This window comes from Cervus canadensis, chromosome 1 (genome assembly GCF_019320065.1).
Source record: "Cervus canadensis isolate Bull #8, Minnesota chromosome 1, ASM1932006v1, whole genome shotgun sequence".
Classification (NCBI taxonomy): Eukaryota; Metazoa; Chordata; class Mammalia; order Artiodactyla; family Cervidae; genus Cervus; species Cervus canadensis.
The window spans coordinates 42986933-42997511 of NC_057386.1; positions in this window are offsets into that span (position 1 = coordinate 42986933).

The following is a 10579-nucleotide window of genomic DNA, read 5'->3' on the forward strand; positions in this document are numbered from 1 at the left end:
GCCTGCCTCGCTTCCTTGTGTAAACTGCATGTGATACATGCTACTTGCCAAGCATTATCTAGTGATGGAGCTACAAGGCAGAAATAAGCCACACAGTTTCTGCCCACGTGGCTAGTGAGGAAAGGCAAATATCAAGGAAATGACTGTTTGAATCAATGGAAAATGAAAAGTTTTAAAAAGTATTTTAAAAGGATAGAGAAAATCTTATGAGAGATTGCTAGGGAAACTGATCTATCTAGATGTCAAGAAAGTCTGATTATCGGGGATCTACTCTGTGGAGGATATTCAGGAGTTCAGAGATGGAGAATGGAGACGCAAGGAAGAGTCCAGGCAAAGGTCATTTGGCAGAAGGACAAGAACTGAGACAAGGCTAGTGTGATTGGTGAGGAGACTGGGAGGAAGACAAAGTTGACAGTAAAGCAGGATTTCAAGCCACACCCAACCTTTTAAGCCTGTGAAGGATATTGGTCTTTATGTGAAGAGTGATGTGAGTCCATTCAAGTGGTTTACTTGTAGTTTGTGGGGTTGGAGTGAGCTGGAGGTGCAATAATATTTGTACTTTGAAAAGGTCTTTTTGGTTTCTCTATCGATGACCAGTTGGATTAGGGCTTCCCTAATGGCTCAGCTGCTAAAGAATCCGCCTGCAATGTGGGAGACCTGGGTTCAATCCCTGGGTTGGGAAGATCCCCTGGAGAAGGGAATGGCTACCCACTCCAGTATTCTGGCCTGAAGAATTCCATGGACTGTATAGTCCAGGGGTCACAAAGAGTCAGAAACGACTGAGCGACTTCCACTTTCAGTTGGATTAGGCCAGACTGGATAGGGGAGACCCAGTGCTATTGCATTAATCAAGGCAAGAGAATATGGTAGCTTGGTCTGGGCAGGGAGAGGGAGATGGGAAGTTAGGGGAGTAGACACATTCAAGAGAGATTTATGAAGTAAAAGGAATAGGTCTTGGGGTGGATTGGCTATGGAACAGTGATGCAAGATGATGAGGTATCCAGAAAGACCCCTTGGTTTCAGATTTGCACACCTACGTTCTAGGACAGTTTGGGAATAGTGATCACCGTTATAGGAAATGACCGAGGAGGATCAGGCTTGGGAAAGATGTTGAGACCATCTGCTTCGGATTTGAAGAGTATTAGGTGCATTAGAGATATCATAAGCTGAGTTTGATATTTAAGCCAAGAACTTTCAGATATACAAGCTGGGTTCAGAAAAAGCTGAGGAACCAGAGATCAAATTTCCAACATTCATTGGATCATAGAGAAAGCAAGGAAATTGCAGAAAAACGTCTACTTCTGCTTCATCGACTACTCTAAAGCTTTTGACTGTATGAATACAACAAACTGTGGAAAATTCTTAAAGAGATGGGGATACCAGACTACCTTACCTGCCTCCCGAGAAATCTGTATGCAGGTCAAGAAGCAACAGTTAGAACTGGACATGGAACAACAGACTGGTTCCAAACAGGGAAAGGAGTACATCAAGGCTGTATATTGTCACTCTGCTTATTTAACTTATATGCAGAGTACATCATGCAAAATGCCAGGCTGGATGAAGCACAAGCTGGAATCAAGATTGTCAGGAGAAATAGCAACAACCTCATATATGCAGATGATACCACTGTTATGGCAGAAAGTGAAGAGGAACGAAAGAGCCTCTTGATGAGAGTAAAAGAGTGAAAAAGCTGGCTTAAATCTCAGCATTAAAACAGCTAAGATCATGGCATCCAGTCCCATCAATTCATGGCCAATAGAAGGGAAAAAGTAGAAATAATGACAGACTTTATTTTCTTGGGCTCCAGAATCACTGCAGACAGTGACTGCAGACATAAAAGATGCTTCTTGGAAGAAAAGTTGTGACAAAATTAGACAGCATATTAGAAAGCAGAGACACCAGTTTGCCGACAAAAGTCCGTATAGTCAAAGCTATCATTTTTCCAGTAGTGATGTATGGCTGTGAGAGTTGGGCCATAAGGAAGACTGAGCACCAAAGAATTGATGCTTCTGAACTGTGGTACTGGAGAAGACTCTTGAGAGTCCCTTGGGCAGCAAGGAGATCAAACCAGTCAACTCTAAAGGAAATCAACCCTGAATATTCTTTGGAAGGATGGATGCTGAAGCTGAAGCTCCTGTACTTTGGCCATCTGATGCTAAGAGCCCACTCACTGGAGAAGATGCTGATGCTGAGAAAGATAAGGCAAAGGAAAAGGGCATGACAGAAGATGAGATGGTTAGATAGCATCACTGACTCAATGGACATGAATTTGAGCCAACTCAGAGGAGCCTGGGTGCTGCCATCTGTGGGGTCACAGAGGGTTGGACATGACTTAGCAACTGAACAATAACAACGAGTTGAGTTTGATACAATGGTTCAGGGAAGACTCTGCTGGAAATTTTTTAGTACAGTATTTTAAAAAATATTTTATTTATTTCTTTGGCTGTGACAGGTCTGAGTTGCAGCACCCAGGATCTTTTGTTGTGGTGCATGGACTCTCTATTATGGCTCATGGGCTCAGTAGTTGCCATGAACAAGTTTAGTTGTTCCAAGGCAACTAAGGCTCTTAGTTGGGATCTTAGTTCCCTGACCAGAGATCAAACCCATGTCCCCTGCATTACAAGGCAGATTCTTACACACTGGACCGTGAGGGATGTCCCGAGGCTGCAGATTTTTTGTCGATCTCTGTTAGAGTTGCAGCTGACGAGGTGATGCTAGGGAAAGAGTATGGGGTGAAAAGAGAAGAGGGCCATAAGTCACTCTAACATCTAATATAGTCTTGGGCCAGTCTAAGGCCATTGTAGAGTTATGTTGATGGTCACATAAAATACCATATGCTCAGTGCCTAGCACTTAATACGCACTTGATAAATGCTAGAAACATTTCCCTTCTCTCTGTTAACTATTCTGCTACCTTTATTTTATTTCTATGTATTTTCTGGCTCCATGTATTGCCCCCAGAGACTTAAACCTAATTCTTCCAACTTGAGATGGCTCCAGGGTACCTGTTGTCTATACCAGGCAGGCACTGTTTTCCAACACTCAGCCTGGGAGAGCCTCCCTTTTTGAGAGCTGTCTGAACCTGAACTAAGAGAACTCTGGGCCTTTGTTTGGTTGACCAATGACCAACACTTGGAGGGCCAGTGTTCTTAGCATACACAGTGACACCTACCGTAGAATTATCTACCTTAGATAATCATGCCCCCTATCATTTCTAGAACATTTGGTGAGCTTTTTTTTTCCCCCACAGAATTTTCACAGTGATTATCTCTGTTGTTCATCACAGGATTTTTCATTATGAAATGCATTTGCATATTTTATTTACCTTGAATTCTTCTCCCAGCACTGAAACCACAGCATTTTGAGCAAATACACATAAGGATGGCTTAGGAATTCACTCCTCTTATGCTTAACCTCGCTTGCTCTTGTTTTCCCATTTTATTTTCAAACTGTGAGTTTTATCTTCCTGGTCGTATTCTTCCCCATGTTTCAGCAGTTCTCAAAATCACAATCCTACTCTTTTTTTCTTTCTTTTTGGCACCTTGCCCTCTTCATCTCCTTTCACCGACACCGAGTCTTCGGTTCCCAAAGCCCACCGATCCGGCATATTCAGGAGCTCACATTTTAGACTCCTCTTCACCTCATTTCTCTCTGACTCAGGTACTGTTTATTCTGCACTGAAGCTTCATTTGAGCTTTAACTAGAGATTTGTTATGCAAGGCAGCCTCATCCAGGTTCTTCCTTTGCCCCTGGCATCTTTTAAAGATTCTCTCTGCTTCTCAAGTCTCAAATCACTCCCTTCTCCCCGCCTCCCTCCTGCATAACATTTCCCTGATTTTTCTGCTCCCTGTGTTCATCCTCTCACTAAACACGGTGGAGCCCTACGATGAATCAGACTCTGCTGGGCTCTGGGGATTCAGACGCCCGTGACCTGGTCCATGACCTTGAAGTGCCCTCGGTCTGCCACAGTGGGTCGCAAATGCAATAGCACATCGGAATAATTGAATTTAAAAGAAGGCCAAAGAGATTCCGATTTAATTGGTCTAGAGTGGGACCCAGGAATTGTTATTTTTTAAAAAGAGAGTCTAAAGTGCAGCCAGGGATGAGAAGCGCTCACTGGCCTAATAGATGAGATAGGTGGGTAAACAAATGATTATAATACAATGTGAAGGCAGAAGGAAGCAAGCAAGGCTGGAGGAGAATAAAGAGAAGCTCCTCGTTCACCCCGGGGTCCTGACTCAGGGCCCCCTCCCGTTCTAGAGATCCTTTCACAGAGCCGCCTCCCGACTGATAGGATGGGAGAAACAGCGTCTCTCAAAGCTGGGTTACCTTCACAGAAGAGCAATTAGGAGCCAGAGCCTGGCCTTGGGCATCAGGCCAACCTGCAACCAAATCTTAGTCTTGTCGCTTGTTAGCTGTGTGGCCTTAGGCAAATTGCTTACCTACTCCTAAGTCTCAATGCCCTCCAGAGGGTAGGTCAATAAAGTGCGTGTGTGAATTTTTATTTTTTTATTTTTGCCTGCACTGGGTCTCTATTGCTGCACTTGGGCTTTCTCTAGTTGTGGCCAGCGGGGGGCTCCTCTCTAGTTACGGTGCGTGGGCATCTCATTATGGGGGCTCCTCTTGCTTCTCTAGCATGGGCTCTAGAGCACAGGCTCAGCAGTTGTGAGGCACAGGCTTAGTTGCTCCACAGCATATGGAATCTTCCGGGACCAGGGATCGAACCTGTGTCCCCTGCATTGGCAGGTGGATTCTTAACCACTGGACCACCAGGGAAGCACCTGTGTGTGTGTGTGTGTGTGACGTGAGGGGTCTGATGTCTATAGTGTGTCTAGCCCACTGCCCTACACCTAGTCTGTGTTCAAAAAATTGTGACTACAACTGCTTTGAAGTACCATATATGCACTAAAGATGCTCAGTTTTTCTTCTTTCAGCAGCAAACACTCAAATGACCATCTGTGTTTGCCCTATCAGTCTATCCCTGCCTGAGGGGGAAACTCTTCACTTGGTCTAGCTTCATGAAGTTTTCAAAGGTGCTAACATCTGAACCTCACCCCGCCACAGCACCCACTTTTCCAGATTCTTTCTTTCAAGTGTTTGCCATTTTCTTTTTTTCCCCCCCTCTTTTTATTTTTTAAATTTTTAAAAAGTAATTTATTTTTATTGGAGGCTAATTACTTAACAATATTGTGGTGGTTTTTGCCATACATTGACATGAATCAGCTACGGGTGTACGTGTGTCCCCCCGTCCCAAAACCACCTCCCACCTCCCTCCCCATCCCACCCCTCTGGGTCGTTTGTCCCAGTGCACCGGCTTTGAGTGCCTTGTTTCATGCATCGAACTTGGACTGGTCATCTATTTCACATATGGTAATATACATGTTTCAGTGCTATTCTCTCAAATCATCCCACTCTCGCCTTCTCCCACGGAGTACGTTTTCCATTTTCTTTGCCTCCAGAGTTCCCACCAATATTTCTCCTGGTTCATCATCTGGCCCAAAGCCAATTGTGGACCTGAGTGTGGTGACCCAGTCTCCCCACACTTCCTCTGTGACTTCTCCTAGGATGGCCAAGTGGTTGGATGTCATCCAGCGTGGCACCCACAGCCTCGTCTGCGGGGGCATCCCCCTCATGCCAACCTTGGCACAAAAACCTTGCCCCTACTTGCTCCACAGTCCTGGGCTCCAACTTGTCAGAGCTGCCCACTGTCCTTTCCATATGTATTGTTCTTATTTTTATTATTTAAATTTTTTTTAAATTGAAGTATAGTTGATTTACAATGTTCTATTAATTTCTGGTGTACAGCATAGTGATTCACATATATAGAATAGCATGTAAAAGAATTTATATATAGAATAGAAAAGAATTTGAAAAAATATATCAAAATATATAATAAAAATATAAAAAATTAAAAATTGAAATATAGTGACTTACAAGGTTGTGTTAATTTCAGAGAAGTGATTCAGTCATATATTTCTCTTCTTTTCCAGATTCTTTTCCTTTATAGTTTATTATAAGATATTGACTAGTTAATATCCTGGGCTGCACAGTAGGTCCTTGCTCTTTCTCTATGTTATACATAGTACACACGCATTCTTGTTTCCTTGGCTAGCCTTCTCCTTTTCCCGAGACAGCAGTCCGAGGTTTGCTTGGTCTTGAGGCAGTTTGAAGAACTCGACAGCCAGACCCCAAGTCCCTGGGGCGCTGTCTTGGTTTTCGGGCTTGGTCAGTTCTAGAATTGTGACATTAGCTGGGAGGCTGTATTCTCTCTGCACAGCCTGCCCGGCTCCCTCTGAGCCTTCCTTGCTCCGGGGACAGACCTCTGAACACTGCTTGCTGTTCATGCTTCTGTCGGGCACCACGTTTGTCCATCTCTCCCCTTTCAGCTGCACTGCCGCGCTCTGACCCTCCCCGCTTCCAGCATTTCCCAGGGATGCACAACCCTCCACCCTGCCTGCTACCCTGTCTTTCTCTCTTCACTGCCAGTCTGTTTGTACAGTCTTCTCACTTTGGTTCTTTTTTAATTTTTCTTTTTGAGTGATTTCTGTTTCAATCCATCACCTTTGCCGTTTGTCTCTCCGATCTTCATTATTTACTTCTGCTAAAGGGCTTACCTGTTCTGCTCCTCACAACTCTGGGCTTTATTCTTCCCTGTGAGAAGCTTTCTCATATTGTCTCTCCAGGTGACTTGGCCGCATCTGGCTTACTAAAGATAAACACAACTGCTTTTTCCTTAATCACTGTTCTTGTTGGGCTGATAATTTCCTCCTGACCTGGCGGGACTTTGTGTACCCTGCCATGCCCCCTCCGCGGGGAGAGGGGGGGAATCACATTCTGTACCTACCTTGCTGGAGTCCATGGACCCCTTATGCACATGCCTGGGAGGCCCATCAGTTCAGTTCAGTTCTGTTCAGCCACTCAGTCATGTCCGACTCTTTGCGACCCCATGGACTGCAGCATGCCAGGCTTCCCTGTCCATCACCAACTCCTGGAGTTTACCCAATCTCATGTCCATTGAGTTGGTGATGCCATCCAACCATCTCATCCTCTGTTGTCCCTTTCTTCTCCCGCCTTCAATCTTTCCCAGCATCAGGGTCTTTTCAAATGAATCAGCTCTTTGCATCAGGTGGCCAAAGTATTGGAGTTTCAGCTTCAACATCAGTCCTTCCAATGAACACCCAGGACTCCTTTAGGATCCCAATGATCTCCTTTAGGATGGACTGGTTGGATCTCCTTGCAGTCCAAGGGACTCTCAAGAGTCTTCTCCAACACCACAGTTCAAAAGCATCAATTCTTTGGCGCTCAGCTTTCTTTATAGTCCAACTCTCACATCCGTACATGACTACTGGAAAAACCATAGCCTTGACTAGATGGACCTTTGTTGGCAAAGTAATGTCTTTGCTTTTTAATATGCTGTCTAGGTTGGTCATAACTTTCCTTGCAAAGAGTGTTTTGTAATTTCATGGCTGCAGTCACCATCTGCAGTGATTTTGGAGCCCCCAAAAATAAAGTCAGCCACTATTTCCACTGTTTCCCCATTTATTTGCCATGAAGTGATGGGACCGGATGCCATGATCTTTGTTTTCTGAATGTTGAGCTTTAAGTCAACTTTTTCACTCTCCTCTTTCACTTTCATCAAGAGGCTCTTTAGTTTTTCTTCACTTTCTGCCATAAGGGTGGTGTCATCTGCGTATCTGAGATTATTCATATTCCTTTTGGCAATCTTGATTCTAGCTTGTGCTTTATCCAGCCCAGTGTTTCTCATGATGTACTCTGAACATAAGTTAAATAAGCAGAGTGACAATATAGAGCCTTGATGTACTCCTTTTCCTATTTGGAGTAGCAGTTATTGTTCCTGTTATGAGATTAGGAAAATGAGACTTAGCAGGGAGGAAACTGAAGCCCCAGAGGAAGTAAGTCTGCAAGCTTGTGTGGCTAATAAGGGAAGATCTGCGAACAGTCAGGCCAAGACATTCCCAGTTCATTGCCGGGTGCAGGGCTCTACCTGGGCATGACAACTGGGCAGGCAGCCTGTGCAAGGATGAGCTCTGGATGCCGCTCTCAGGAAGGTATCATAAACTCCTCTTGGTGTGAGCCTATGACCCTGGCCTGCTGGTCTGTTGGGTTAGTGTTTCAGAAGGGCAGATGCTTCTATTTATTTTTAGGGTGTCAGCCACAGGGACTCTAGGACCAAGATTCAGCAATGTCTTCCCTTGTACACCAGATATAAGGCATACAGTCTCAATGGTTTTCTGGCTTGGATGTGCCTTTTTTTAAAAAAAATCATTTTTTTAAGATTTTGTGTGTGTGTGTGAACCATTTTTAGTCTTTTTTGAATTTGTTACAATATTGCTTCTGTTGTTTGTGTTCTGATGTTTTGGCTTAGCTCCACAATGGGGCTGGAACCACACAGCCTACTTTGGAAGGTGAAGTCTTAACCACTGGACTGCCAGAGAAGTCCCTGGATGTTCCTTTAGTCCAGTTTTGTCTGGATAAGAAGTCCAGCTAGGAGAGCAAACTCAATCATTCCATTCAACCTCGTGCTTCCTGCACAGGTGGGATCAGGTGGTGTGCATGTGTATGTGTGTGTGTGTGGAATGCATATGTGTACATGTTTAAGGGTAGGGATTTGCTCTTACTTAAGCGCCTGCAATGCGGGAGACCTGGGTTTGGTCCCTGGGTTGGGAAGATGCCCTGGAGGAGAACATGGCAACCCACTCCAGTATTCTTGTCTGGAGAATCCCCATGGACAGAGGAGCCTGGCAGACTGTAGTCCATGGGGTCGCAAGGAGTCGGACTGAGCGACTAAGCACAGCAGAGCACAAGCTAAGACTGAAAACGGAAGACTCATGTTGTTTTGCAAGATAGAATCTCTCTTCTCATCTTCCTTTAGAAACTCCACTCAAATGTGCTCTTCTCGTGTGGAGGCATGTCGCAGGATGTGCAGTGTCTTCTCCCCAACTATTCTTTATTCCTGCCTGGGAGGAGGAGTGTCCAGACTGGCTGGACAGAAGCGGGTATTCTCTGGGTCACCCTCTAGTGGACAGGGCCGCTGTGACTCTAAATGAGTGAGGATCCAGGTAGACTGCTTCCGGTCAAGTTCCCTCACTCCTCAGAGAGCCCTCCTGCTCCTACTGTCTCGAGGTGGGGCATCTTTGGTCCAGGCTAGGGGCTCCTTCCTAGAAGGCTCGCATCCTTGTCAGCATAGCTGAACTGAGCTTCCTCTGAGGCCTCATCACAGTCTCTGCAGGTGAGTCTCAGGGTGTGTGTCTGTTCCAATATTTAGATTTGAGAGTTAAGAATTCCCACATATACCCTTGGCCTGATCTGAATTCTCCAACATGAATTATAGGAAAGCCCATGGTTCGAGATCTGGAACACAGCAGAGTAGACGAGTAAACTTGATATTTGTTTTCCATTTGGTTTGTAATCCTTGTGTATCTGTGTCATTGGTTTATCTTGTTGGAGCTTGGAGAAAGGAGAGAAATGTGTTACCTGGGGCCCCTGCTGTTGGTCATCATGAGAAATGTGTGACAAAAAGTCATAAAAACATGAACAGTGTGGAAGAGTTCAAAGGTAAACTCTTGAAGTACAGAAGCACCGGGATGAAAAAACAGAAACTACCTAATCACTTAGGGGACCCGTGATCACCATGTGGAGGTGCTGAAGCTGCTAGAAGCCTTAAGAAACAAGGGGCCTCACATGGGTTGGGTCCCCCTGCACGCTGAGCTGATTTAAATGCTGTCTGTGCATTATTTCATTTAATCTTCACAATCAGTGAAGGATCTTACTAGAAGGATGTGATTATTCCCACCAACCCTTGGATTAGGGCGATCAGGTATTGGCCCGAGGCCGCAGAATGACTTAGTAGCAGATTTGGGATAAACACCCAGGTCTCCCAAAGCCTATTTTCAGGTCCTTCTCCTTTCAGGTCCATTTTGATTCACCCAGTTTTTTGGTTTTTTAAAAATTTAATTCTGGCTGCACTAGGTCTTCATTGTCCTGAGTGGGCTTTCTCTAGTTGGGGCGAGTGGGGGCTCCTCTCCAGTTGCAGTGCATGGGCTTCTCATTGCAATGACTTCTCTTGTTGTGGAGCACAGGCTTTAGGGAGCCTGGGCTTCATTGACCCCATGGCATGTGGAATCTTCCCGAACCAGGAATCGAACCATGTCCCGTGCATTGCAAGGCGAATTCTTAACCACTGGACCACCAGGGAAGTCTTTGCCCAATTTTATAAATGCCGGGTCTGCCCAGGGTCCCTGAGACAGTGAGGTGCTCCCCCAGGGAGGAGCTGGTGTGGGAGGACCGCCCTGGCTCTCAGGCCTCTGCCTGGCCTGAGCACTGTGGCCAGGTGGCCCCATGGGTGTGGCATGTGTAGCCGTCCCTTTCTTAAGTACACAGAGGGGAAATTTCTCCTGCCTGGGGACAAAGTTCAGAGGGAGCGTCTGGGTGCTGCAGTGCCGGCTGACTGCCATAACACCCGGAATATGGCACAATAAGGTCCAGACAGAGCAAGGACCCAAGTTCACGGTCTTCCCCCGGGCTTTCAGCAGCCCCTCTTTTCACGCTCCTAGAGTGTG